Source organism: Lynx canadensis, chromosome C1 (genome assembly GCF_007474595.2).
Source record: "Lynx canadensis isolate LIC74 chromosome C1, mLynCan4.pri.v2, whole genome shotgun sequence".
Classification (NCBI taxonomy): Eukaryota; Metazoa; Chordata; class Mammalia; order Carnivora; family Felidae; genus Lynx; species Lynx canadensis.
In genome coordinates this window covers 144,778,059-144,790,795 of record NC_044310.1, presented here as the reverse complement: position 1 = coordinate 144,790,795, position 12,737 = coordinate 144,778,059, and the positions used below count along the sequence as shown (strand labels likewise).

The following is a 12,737-nucleotide window of genomic DNA, read 5'->3' as shown; positions in this document are numbered from 1 at the left end:
CATGAAACGATCGCTCCCCATTCCATTCCTTTCCTCTCTAATGCTATTTTCCAACCTAGATTTTTCCACTCAATAAACAGCCGCAGGCACCCCTCCATGACAAGAGATGTCCATGGCAGTACATCGCATATGAAATTTTATATACTTCCTGGTGAACCATTCATCCGAGCTCCCTTCCGTCAGAGCACTTAAACAGTGTTTTATAAAGCCATATGTTCACTTGCCTGTCATCCTAGAGAGTTTTGAACTTCGCAAATCTAGAGTGCAGTCTTCATCGAATGTTTATCTTTGGCCAAGCATGATGTCTGGTTTGCAGTAAATGATCAATTAGTGTGTATTGAGTGGATAACTCGGTGAATGAAGGAGGAATGCCAGCTCCTTGGACTGAGGAACAAAAGGTACCGTAGCTGCAGATTCTGGGCAATCATCCCCCAAGACATAATTGCACCAATTGTTTTAGTTAGAGAATACCTAAAGCCAAGGATTTCAGAGTGTATACTATGGTTTCTGAGATATATTGATTTTCCTTTAAATTTATGATGAGCTCTCTGAATCCATGACTTCACTTGCCAGTGTGTCATAGTTTCAAACTGTGCTTGTAGAAATATGTCACTTCGTGCTTATGTTAATATAGTGGTTTCTAAAGGACCAATTGTGACAGAAATTATAAATAGTAAATTGCAAACATAGTTTTAGCTGTTTTATTTGTTCAAAAGACAATAGCATTCATGAATAGTGAATTCAATAACAGAGGTCAAGAGCCAGTTATGTATAAGTGAAGAGATCAATCAGAGAAGTGGAAAACAGAAATAATTGGCTTATAAAGAACGTCTGAGAGCATGAAAGTGCATACAATCATTTCTAGTAAACAAATCTGGCTGAAGCAGCAGCTTGATTCCCTTCTCTTTATTTTTTGTGTATCCACTTTAGGGGTTTGCTTTGTGTTTATTGTGAGGCTTGCATAAAACATCTTACAGATAGAACTGGCTATTTTAAGCACAGCCGGGCCATGGGCTGACAACCTCTTTTACTTTCACAATGGCATTCTCCTCCAGGCCCGCAGATTCAGGCCAGCTTTCTGCATATGCTCACTAGCTGTCTGCAAAATCTTGCTCTTGCCACCATTGGGAGAGTGCAAAGGAAACTGCTCATAGGGAGGGATAGAGAGAGTAAGTGAGGTGCATGCAGTGCTGGGGGTGTCTGTGGGCCACTGGGGTGGGTATCGACAGTGAATTGAGGACAGGGCCCTCTATGGAGTTCTTGATGCAGTTAGCGGGATCTGCTTCCCTTTAATCTGCTGTGCTCTGAGCCTTGACTGCTGTGCTCATGAATCAGTATTCTGGATAAGGTAAAAGAGAAATGGGTCTCTTTGGTAGTGTCATGCACAGCAGTGAAACAACACCTCTCACACACTCATTCACATGCTCTCACTGTCCCCTGTGGGAGGAATCACGGGCTGAGAAGGGTTCGCTGGCAACTGAGCTGTACTATCTTGGAGGTAAGATAATGTAGATGAAGTCCAACTGTTTCTCTTATCTTCTCCAATATATCTAATTTGTTTTTTCTGCTCCAGGAGTATGGTAGAACTGCTTCCTTGGAATCCTGACTCCCAAAAGGCTCTCTTATCCGTGGGTGATTCTCTAAGTCAGTATTCTCCAAGAGCACCTAGATTGTGGCCAAGTGGGGTGGAGTCAGTTTATAGGTACTTCAGGGTCTAGAGCCATAACCAAGGTCTGTATACTCATACCCACACACCAGTGGGTAAGTCTCCCCTGGATCCCTTTATGTAAGGTGCTGATGACAGAATTCAATCTAAAACAGGGGGTTAGTGAAGTTCTCTGGGTTATGCAGTTGTCTGGGTCTACTGTTGAGACTTCAGTGGGTGAGTCAGCTACCTGGGTTTAGGCCTGTCTTCTTAAATGGCCCTCCTCATTCTGGACGGCCCTATGGTTTCATAATTTCTTACATGGATCCCATAGCTGCCCCAAGGCACTTTGAGAGAACATGGATGCGAAACTGTTGCTGTGGGGGGAGGGGGTATGAACAAGGATGCCTATTTGGAATCTTGTTAGCATCACTCCAGTTCTTCTCTTGTTGTCGACATTCATCCAGCTTTACGTGTCAAATGTGCCTCAGAGTGTGGTTTTATCTTTATCTGACTTGCCACTGATGTCTGTGGGAGACAGATATTCCCTGCAATACAAAGCAGCCTGCATTTGCACTTGACATCCAAGTGGGGAGTATCTGCTGCTTTTGGCCACAGTTTGGGTTCCCTCTTCTTCACGTCTTCATTAACAGTGCAGCATCTTTGAGGGAAGGGACACTGAGGTGTCTTTCTATTTGTATAGGATTGTCCAGATCTCCTAACCTTTGGTCTGTTTTATATAGTGTTTTCCCATTAGACAGAGGGTATTTCCAGAGTTGCAATGAGTTAATCGTTCAATAAATGCGGTCAGTGTAGCTTAATTCAAAATGAAAATGGATGATGTTAATAAGCTTACATTTCTAGCAACCCAGCTTCATTTAAAGCAATTCTCAGGGGAATGTACATTAGACTGCATTTAGCAGAGTATAATTTGAAAAGTCATAACTTTATAAAAAGTTATAAATATTGCTTGATGTTATGAGTGCATTTATTATGACTATAGTAGTTTACTTACCAAATAAACCAATATTATTTATGAATAGAGCTGATTTGCCAAATGGACAATTTAAGGATCAGTATTAATATTCTTACACATTTTGATTAAATCTGTTGAATATAATTTGTCTTTAAAAATTAAAATGTGGGGCGCCTGCGTGGCTCAGTCAGTTAAGTGTCCGACTTGGGCTCAGGTCATGATCTCACAGTTGGTGAGCTCAAGCCCTGTGTAGGGCTGGGCTCTTTGCTGTCAGTGTATAGCCTGCTTCCCGATCCTCTGTCCCCCTCTCTCTCTGCCTCTCCCCTGCCCTCTCTTTCACAAAAATAAATAAACATTAAAAAATTAAATGCAGGTCACATAAGGAAAATTTAATCTATACTTAAATTTGTCAAGTGTTCATTGTGAGCTTCCGATACGGAGGTAATAGTTATGAATATTGTTGTGGACTCAGCAAGTGCCTGCCATTAACATGGGTATTAAAGTGATTGCATCAAGTTTTTAATGGCTTGATTAAAAGTACAAACTGTCTCTCTAAAACACGTCCAACCATGTGGTTTGTGTATGGTTTCAGAGGTCCGTCAATATCTACAGTCTCTACAGGGACCTTTTTAGCTCCTATGATCTCCTTATTGAGACACTGCATATATGCACAAACTGCATCATATTGTCATATGAAAGCCTACAGAATGTCAGTGATACCTTACATTAGCTTGCAGTAATCTCAGTACAACCAAGTCTATTTGATAAGAAGTCATCATTGCGATCTTTAAGTTCTCTATTGACCAATCTGTTTGGGGGAACATATTATTAATATTTGAGAAAAACCTATCCCTAGTCGTAAGAAATTGAAGCTACAATATCGATATTACCACTTAGATAAGCATTACAGTCGCTGTTTCAGAGTACCAAATGCCTACTCCTAATGTGGGGAAACCAATACCTATCATAATTTTGTACTTCTGTAAACTCATGGATAGAAATGTGACACAGTGTGATGAGATTTTAATAGGGTGTTTCAAAAGAATCTCTTGAGCAGCAAACCACTTTTGTTCACTTGTGTGAAGTATCTCTGTTAAGATGTGAAGTAGAACATTTTTTATTGCTTCTCATTGCACTTCTTTTTATTTTGTGAGAATGAAGGTGGAAACATGGCATATTCCTCCTTGACCTTCAGCATTCAACAATTGTGTTATAACTAATCCAGAATAAGTGGTTAAAATCAAATAGTAGAATTTAATCCACTAAAGAAAAGATTTAATCAGTCAAAAGCATTCATTAAATATTGAGATAATACAACTAAAACAATAAGTAATCATCATCATAATAAAACCACTAATTTTTACACCTTTTCTGTTATTACACATTATGTTAAGATCATTAGATGTATTGTTCCCATATCTAACCATAACTCTGAAAAAATATAGATTCTAACTTTACAGGTGAGGGAATTGAGATATAATAGTTGTGGCGGACTTGCCTAGATCTCAAACCATAGTTCCAAACAAATTTTATCTGCTTCCAAAAGTTTCTCTTTCTAAAAGTAATGTGGCATATCTCTAAAGGAAAATAAAAACTGCTCAGTGTTGCATTCCACTGGCTTTATCTCTTTTGTGGCTAATAGACATAATTTTGAGCTTAATGTAAATAAACAAATGGATTCTTTCAAGATTTAGTTAGAAATTCTCATTTTCTTTTATTTTAAATTTAACTAGAATTTGCATGTAAATTCCGCCTTCAAAATGTAAAATTCAGTGGTTTTAGTATATTCACAAAACTGTGCAACTATCATCATGTGCAATGCAGAATAGTTTCATCAGTCCAAAAAGAAATCCTGGACCTATTACCAGTCAGTACAAATTCCCCCTTTTCCTATACCCTTGGCTACCATTAATCTACTCTGTCTCTCTATGTTTGCATATTCTAAATATTTTATAAATAGAGTCATATAATATGGTCTTTCTGTCTGGCTTCTTCAACAAGCATACAATTTCCAAGGTTCATTCATGTTCCTAACATGTGTTAGTAGTCCGTTCCTTTTTATAGCTAAATAATAACCATCATGTGGATGCACCATTTGTTTCTCCATTCCTCAGTGGATGGGCGTTTGGGTTTTACCCACTTTTTGGCTATTGTGACTAATGGTGCTATGAATGTTAGAATACATTTGTTTTCTGTGTGGACCTATGTCTCAACTCTCTTAGGGATATCCCTAAGGTGTGGATTTGGCTGAATCGTGTGACAAATCTGTATTTCATCTATTAAGAAATAGCTAAACTGTATTTTTTCTATTTTTTTTTTTTTTGCTTTTGGTAAATATTTAAGAACTGTTGCCTATAAGCTATAACATCGGATGCCTATCAACCTGCCATGCTTAATTTAATAAATGGTGTTAAATGTCTTAAAGTGTATTTACTAAAAGGTAAGTGTTTAATTAATTTATAAACCACCAGGGCTTTCTGAAAAATCAAATAGAAAGACACAAAATCAAAATGGTGGCATCTTAAGTGTATATTTAAAGTGAATTTGGAAAACTACTTACTATATGGGAATTTTAATCCAATATTTATTTAAAGAGATAAATAGAACTGGGTATACAATGTTACTAGAATTGTAAGTAATTGTTTTAGCCAAATGCTAAATCAGGCTCAAGACCCAGTTGTTATGTTATGTTTCTCAAAACACTTATTAACTATAGTATGATTCAGGTTTCTTGGCATACTGTCTGGATAGATCGCAGTTTGATAAATCTTCGGTGTTTAAATGTTCTGAGTTCTACCTGCACCAGCTTTGCTTAAAATATAACTAAATACACAGGCAAAAGGATTTTAATCGTTTATGAGCGTGTTTCTATAAAATAAAGCACATAACAGCTTTATATGACCACGGCATTTAAAGAAATGATTGCTGTGTGATTTCTCATTTCTACTCATTGAATGAATAGGCCTTTCTTTCAAACATAAAAATGGCAGATTGCAGCTCCCCAGCATCTCTATTGGAATCCTAGCTATTCTAAAAATGAACACTGCTGATCGCTTCTATGTAAATTTCCAACATTTGCTATTCTATTTTAATAGCTGAATACATTGGAGGACTAGGAAATCACATCATCTGTGTAGGTAGGAATTTGTTTGGCAAAGGAAGAAGCTGAAGATTGTCCTCTTATATAACGAGTGCACAAAGGGAGCCACAATGTGTAACTAGTGAGATAAAACCACTTACTGATATAAGCATCTGAATTACATTTGATTATGGTCTTTTTATTTTAATTTTAAACAAATTGTGCATCACAATATCACTCTTAAGTCCAAAGTGGGACTATTATAGGCCTCTGGCTTGAATGAAACATCCAGGGTTGCCAGGATACCACAGTAGGTGGCTGCCAGGGCAGCCTACAGTGGAGTTTGTTGAGCTCCTGGCTGGCTCCAGTGGTAATCCTGCTCACCCGAAGGGCTGAAAAATCAGCCTTTAAATTCAGTAGTAAGGAGATAATGTATTTTCTTGCTCAGTGCTGAGTTATGTTTATTCACTGTTTCTCCCAAAAGTCAATCCCTTACTATTGCTGAAAAACCTAGAGCTGAAAACCTAGCTGGCTTGCAAAGAAGGTTTTCTTTCTTTCTTTTTTTATGTCCAGAAAGAATATTCACTCTAAGCTATAATAGCCATGTGACCTTCATTTCAACTGCATTGCAACAGGAGACACCAGATGTTGATATAGAAGTTCATCTCCTCAATTAACATGCTTCATCTATGTACTAGGGTATGGTTATTATACTTAAATTATCATTTCTTGCCTCACTTGCATTCTTTGTATATTTGTGAGAACTAAAAGAGGTTTAATCAGTTGTTTTTGAAATGCATGTATAGATTATATTTAATTAATCATGAATAGTATACAGAATTTTCCAGGCATATGAGTGTGTGTATTTGCGGTGTGCCCGTATGTGTGTGTATTTCTGTGTGTATATTGGTTAGCACATATTAATTCACAGTGTAATTTATTTATTTTGGAAATGGTTATTAATTTCCTACCTTGAACACACAGTGTCTACACATAACATATAGTGGTAAACAAGATTAAGTCCCTAATATTCTGAAGTTTATATTCTGGTAGAGGAGGTAGAAAGTAACTGTTAATTTTCTACGACTTCTGTAACAAGTTATCACAGATTCAGTGGCTAAAACCACACACATTTATTCTTTTATAGTTTTGGATGTCAGTAGTCTTTAACCAAGATAGAAGTGTGTTCTTTCTGGAGGCTTCAGTGAATAATCTACATTCTTCCTTTTCTAAGCTTTCAGATCCTGTTGCATTCCTTAGTTTATGACCACTTCCTTTGTTACTCCAGCTTCTTGGTTCTCTTATCATGTCTTCTACTCTTCTGATCCTCCTGTCTCCATTTTATAAGACCCTTTTGATTACATTAGGCATGCTGGATAACCCAGCCATCTCAAAATCCTTAATTTAATCATATCTTCAAAGTCCACCTTTATGGTGTAAGGCAATAGGTTCTGGAGATTACGACATGGACATTTTGGGGGGGGGTGGGAATATGGCATTATTCAGTCTATCACAAAGCAAGTACGTTTTTGAAATATAAAATGATATCAGGTACTAATTAATGCTATGGGTAAAAAATAAGTAAGTTAGGGGGATATTGAGTAATAGCAGCCACTAAAGATCATATCAACAGAGACATGAAGGGCAGATATGAGCAGAACTTGAATAAAACAATGGAGAGAAGCAATGGAGGATGTGGCAGGAAAACTTTCAGCAGAGAGAGCAGCCATTACAGGGCTCCTAACTTAGGCACTTGATGTCTACAAGAATTAGCACAAAGAGCAGGCTGAGCAGAGTTGGAGCAGGGCTTACGGAGATGGGTAGAAATAAGAAAAGTCGAGCTTTGTAGGCCGTGGCAAGGACTATTATTCACTAGTAACTCTCTGAATCCATGACATGTGGTCATCCATCATTTTGCTGGTGTGCAATTGTGGATTCTGTTTATTGCTATGAGGTTTATCTGCAGGAATGAGTCATTGGGCTTGTGACAGACGTGAACTAGTGACCTTCCATTGTATCTACTGTTCCCTATCTGTCTGTAGGAAAAGTGACTCCTGAAGTGATAAATCCTAGTTTTGTTGGATTAGCCCATGAAGAAAGCAATAGTCCATTCATACTCCATATTCTGTAAAACTGTTTCGGCTAGTTCTCCAAGCTATGTAGACGTGTTCAGAAGGTGAGAACTGAAAGACTAGAGAAAGTTGAGCATTGGTGAATTTCTTGTTTTAGAATATGGTAAAGTACAAGTGATTTCAGACTTCAACCTTGCCGTGCTATATCAATTAGCAACTGTGAGCTTGTTTCCTAAATATCTTTGTATCCATGATTTTTGTCTCCATTACCACCATTAATTCCAAGACATTGTGATCTTGCCTCTCTATTACCTACATCCCTTACTCCAGTTCCCTCCATTACTCGTATTAAACTTCCAGCAGCCCGATTTGTTTTCCACAGTGTCAACAGAGTAATCTTTCGCTTAAAAAAATTAAAATGCATCATATAGTTCCTCCCTTTAAACTCTTCAGTGCTTTCTTTTTTTTAAATTTTTTTTTAACGTTTATTTATTTTTGAGACAGAGAGAGACAGAGCATGAACGGGGGAGGGGCAGAGAGAGGGAGACACAGAATCTGAAACAGGCTCCAGGCTCTGAGCTGTCAGCACAGAGCCTGACGCGGGGTTCGAACTCATGGGCCGCGAGATGATGACCTGAGCCAAAGTCGGCCGCTTAACCGACTGAGCCACCCAGGCGCCCCTCTTCAGTGCTGTCTTAATGAAGTTAACTTCTATATGGAGCCGCAGGATCAAGCTCCTGTCTTCTCAGCACCTTCTGATTACAATTTCAAGCAAACATTATGATTTCTTTTTTTTCCCCGTGCCTTTATACAAACTGTTTTTTCCTCTTCAAGGCCGACTACCTCCCAATTCCAATTAACAATGGTTATCATCCTTCAGATCTCAAATCACAGATCACCTTCCCAAAGAAGCCCATTCTGTAAGAAACATTACTGTCATATGTTTGTATGTCCTCTATACTTCTTCAATGCTGTTTTCACAACTGCTAATTATAGACTTTTAATGATTTGCTTGCATCTCTATCAACCACAGGACTGTGTGATCCTTGAGTATAAAAACTGAGTCTGCCATATTCATCGGTGTCCCCAAGACTTTAACACCATGAAAGCCAGGGGGAACTCTGGCTATTTTGCTTAATAGTGTGTTTCCAGCTCCTCTCACAATGTCTTCCCACGGTATGCAGCTAGCAAATATTTGTTGAATTGATGAATAATAAATGAAAAGCGAAAGAAGGCAACATGCCTAAACTGTAACACTGTGGGTCATTAAATCTATTATCAGTACAATGAAAATTAGGTAGGGAACTGTCAGCTGTCTTTTAAATATCCTTCTTTCTCTGCAGTTTTTGTATGAGGGTTCTGCCTTCTGTTCTCACCACTTGCATAGTGTGAAGAGCTGTGCACAAATATTTGCCTGAGATTGCCATTTATATAGAGAAAAGCCTCATTCTTTGAGTTGGATAATTCGTAAAATGTATATTGTAATGGTTTTAAAAACTAAATATATATTCAGGATTCAGAGTGGATAGTCACTCACAAATATACCACAAAGTTTTAAGTTAAAGCGTATAAGGCAGTGTAAAGACCTAGAAAAATAGAAACACCTAATAAGTATAGTAACACATGAGGGAAATTGTGGTTGCTTAATTTTGGTTCAACTACTTGGTAAAAAAAATTAATTATTCACAAGTAGAATGATAAAAACAGAAATATTTGTATTGAATGCCCAATTAATCAATAAAAGAAAATGACACGTATAAAACTAAATATTTAAATTTTACTTAAACTGCCTGGGACATAAATTTCTTTTCTATATTATTTTCCTTAAAGCTTTGGACAAATTTATGCACCAATTAAATTTATAAAAATGGTAGAGACTGTAAAATTATCTTTTCTCCTTTACTCTTTAGGAAATCATCCTGAAGTTTTAAATGTATGGCTTGGGGAAGAATAGCCTTGATATTTCTTCATAATTTGCTATTAATTTCATATAACCAAATATGAATGCATTTTTCTTCTTGGGTATTGCTGACAACCTCCAGGCACCACACCCTAATTTGTGAAATCACCTAGATGTAAATGGGGGAAAGTGAGAAGGTATTTTTAAAATGCAGCAGTTTAGCTAGACTGTCCATTTATTTGGAATATGTAATAAAAATATATCTTTCAATAAAGAAATAGTAATTTGATCTTAAAGGTGGAAATATCTCCCTCTTTAAAAGCAATAGTCCTTTTTATCCTGATTTATAATGGCTAATTTCTAGTCAATGTCTACCACATGGCAGGAAATTTATGTGTACCTTTATATATCATCCCTGGTGTTTCTAAAAACAACTAATTGAATGGGAATTATTCTTTTAGTAGAGATGAAGAAACCAGGCTCAACATTTTTGAAGGAAGCACAACAAAGATATCAAACCAGAATAATTTTTTTGCTCCAAAGCTTTGTTCTTATGATTTGATTAAAATTTTCCCATAGATCTGTGTACTTGAGAAGGCTATGTATGATATCGAAAGTGAAAGTGGGGTGTGATCAGTCTGTTGAATAAATAGTTTTTAATACTGTGTGGATGGGACAAAAAAATAAATACCATCTTTGAGCTATTTATCATGCATTCTTGGTTGTGTCATCAGGGAAGTTGGAGCAAACAGCTCTGTCAGACATTCCAAAAACATTTCCACAGAACTGAGGCCATATGAATTGGTCTTAGCAGCTAACTAAAACTGCAAGTTGAATAAAGGGTATTGCGCATTAAAAATGGAGGAACTACATTGTCAATAAGGTATGAGAGCAAAAATTCATCACAACAATTTGCTTATGTGGGCTCCGCACAATTCAAAAATAAAGCAATCTGACCAATGTTGAATAATGTATCAGCTTTATTAAACTTTTGCATCCCTAAACTGAAGGCTCCCACCCAGGAGAGGAACACCCAGTAGGCTGTATATATGTGTGCGTAGAGACACATAGAGTAGTAGCAGGTACATGCCTACTGCGGGTTATTAGAGCTCAGAGAATTAGAGAGGATTCCTACCTGTCTATTATGTTCAGATTCTTTCTTGAAGTTCACCACTAGGAATCCCTTCCTGCCCAGTAGATGTGGGAGTGAGGAAAGACATTTGAATGAACAGAAATAACTTCCTTATTACTATTTCCCTCTAATTAGAGTGGAATGGAAGTTTCTTCATTGACACATTAGCATTAGTGATAGATGTGTCTAATGTTTTATAGCTTTTTCTTCTCTTATTTATTTTAGCCATTAATCCAACAGTCAACCTCTTCAGGGAAAAAGAAAAGGTAGAACTACCGGATCATCTTCATGAGGCTCTCTCCATCTGTCCATTGCTTCTCTGAGTTTTCTGAATCCCAGGACAACAGTTCAGCTTTTTTCCACAGGAAGGTCCTGAAAGGGGTCTGAATAGTTAACTCCAAGATCAAGTTTCCTTTATATTCTATTTTCCATTCAAAATATACAAGCCATATCCAGTACAATTCACTGAAAGTGATGCAGTGAGCTCAAAGGACAGCCTAAGTACACCTCATTCAGTAACTCAGCCCTGTATGTGAATCCCTTATATGAATAATATGAGTACCTTTTGCTGATCCAAATCTCAAAAGTCAGCAAGGCTGATATGATAATGTATTTGCCTTGAATCTTAGAAGTAAAAAAAAAAAAATTCAAATTCATTAAGGTTATTTCAGAGGAATCATAAACCAAATATTTTCCTAACCATTTTATTATTCTTTTCATCTCCAACAAGTGAGGTTTTGCCCTGATGCCCAGGGAAAATCCGGCTTCTTCGGGCAACTTCATCGTAAGCTGTTTTCCACCAAAATGAGTGTAATTCCTCAGGTCTTTTGAGGCTGAATAAAATTGATCCCAAATTTCTCAAATGTCCTCCTCATAATGTTAACACAGCATTAAATGCATGACATTAAGAAAATACAAACATATTCCAGCACCTAAAGCATTTATTGAAAGCAAAAGTGTGCTTCCAGAACCCAGGACTGATTTTCATACAATTCAGACCCGTGCGATTCTTTTGCAAGACCAAAGTCTTAAAGCATGAAACAGAGACAGGATGAAAGAAAAACAAATCTTAGATTCAGTTCTTTTAGAAATTTGACATCTTCAGGGATAATGATGCCACTAAATTTTCAATTTCTGGAAGAAGGAAGAATGCACTTATGTAGACAGCATCTCCACTCAGCAAGGAAATGTGCCATGCTTTCTGCATGAAAGTTTTAAAATCTTCAGGCAACATTACCACACATACTTGAGGCCGACTTTCATCTCTGTGTCATACACTCAATATGTGCATTTTGCTTTTAAGATCTGTTCTCTGAACATCCTGGGCTTCCTGGAGTGTGGACTATGTCTCGTTTTCTGCTGTGTCCCTGCATTTGTTTCAGCCATATAATCATTCTGAACAGATGCTTGAAGGAGGCTGCCCCTCATGCATCTGAAGCCCGTGCACTTAGGACACTAGTGAAGAAAAACGCCTCTGTAGTGCCTGCTTCAGAAACCCTGTGCCTTGCCTAAATTTTGAATTTTATAGGCTTTGAATAATATGTGCTTCTGCAGTGGTAGCACAAATATTTTCTTCTGCCACATGATCAAGAAATAGAAGTTGGAAGTGCCTCTGGTATTTTATCTCTTTCTCTTGATGTTTCTCTGCTTTCAGCCAGCCTCAGCTTATTGTTCTAACCATTTTTAATTCGATCCTTAAGTTTGTGTCTTTTTTTCTTTTCTACTATATTCCGTGTACCTATCCTTTGCTGGATCTTTCCCTTGTTTTCTGCTGTATACCCATTGCCTCTCTTTCATCTTTCCCTGGCTCTGGATATGGAATTTTTACCTTTTTTTTTTTTTTTTTTTTTTTTTTTTTTTTTTTTAGGGGGGGTGGGGTTTAGAAGAAGAATGTAAAGGGTGTCTGGGTGGCTCAGTTGGTTGAGCATCTGAC

General features: G+C 37.3%; 1 pseudogene; it reads left to right on the top strand.

Annotated features, from left to right (window-relative positions):
- Positions 1-357: 357 nt before the first annotated feature.
- The window catches only part of LOC115519859, a 31,746-nt pseudogene continuing 19,366 nt past the window's right edge, over positions 358-12,737 (top strand).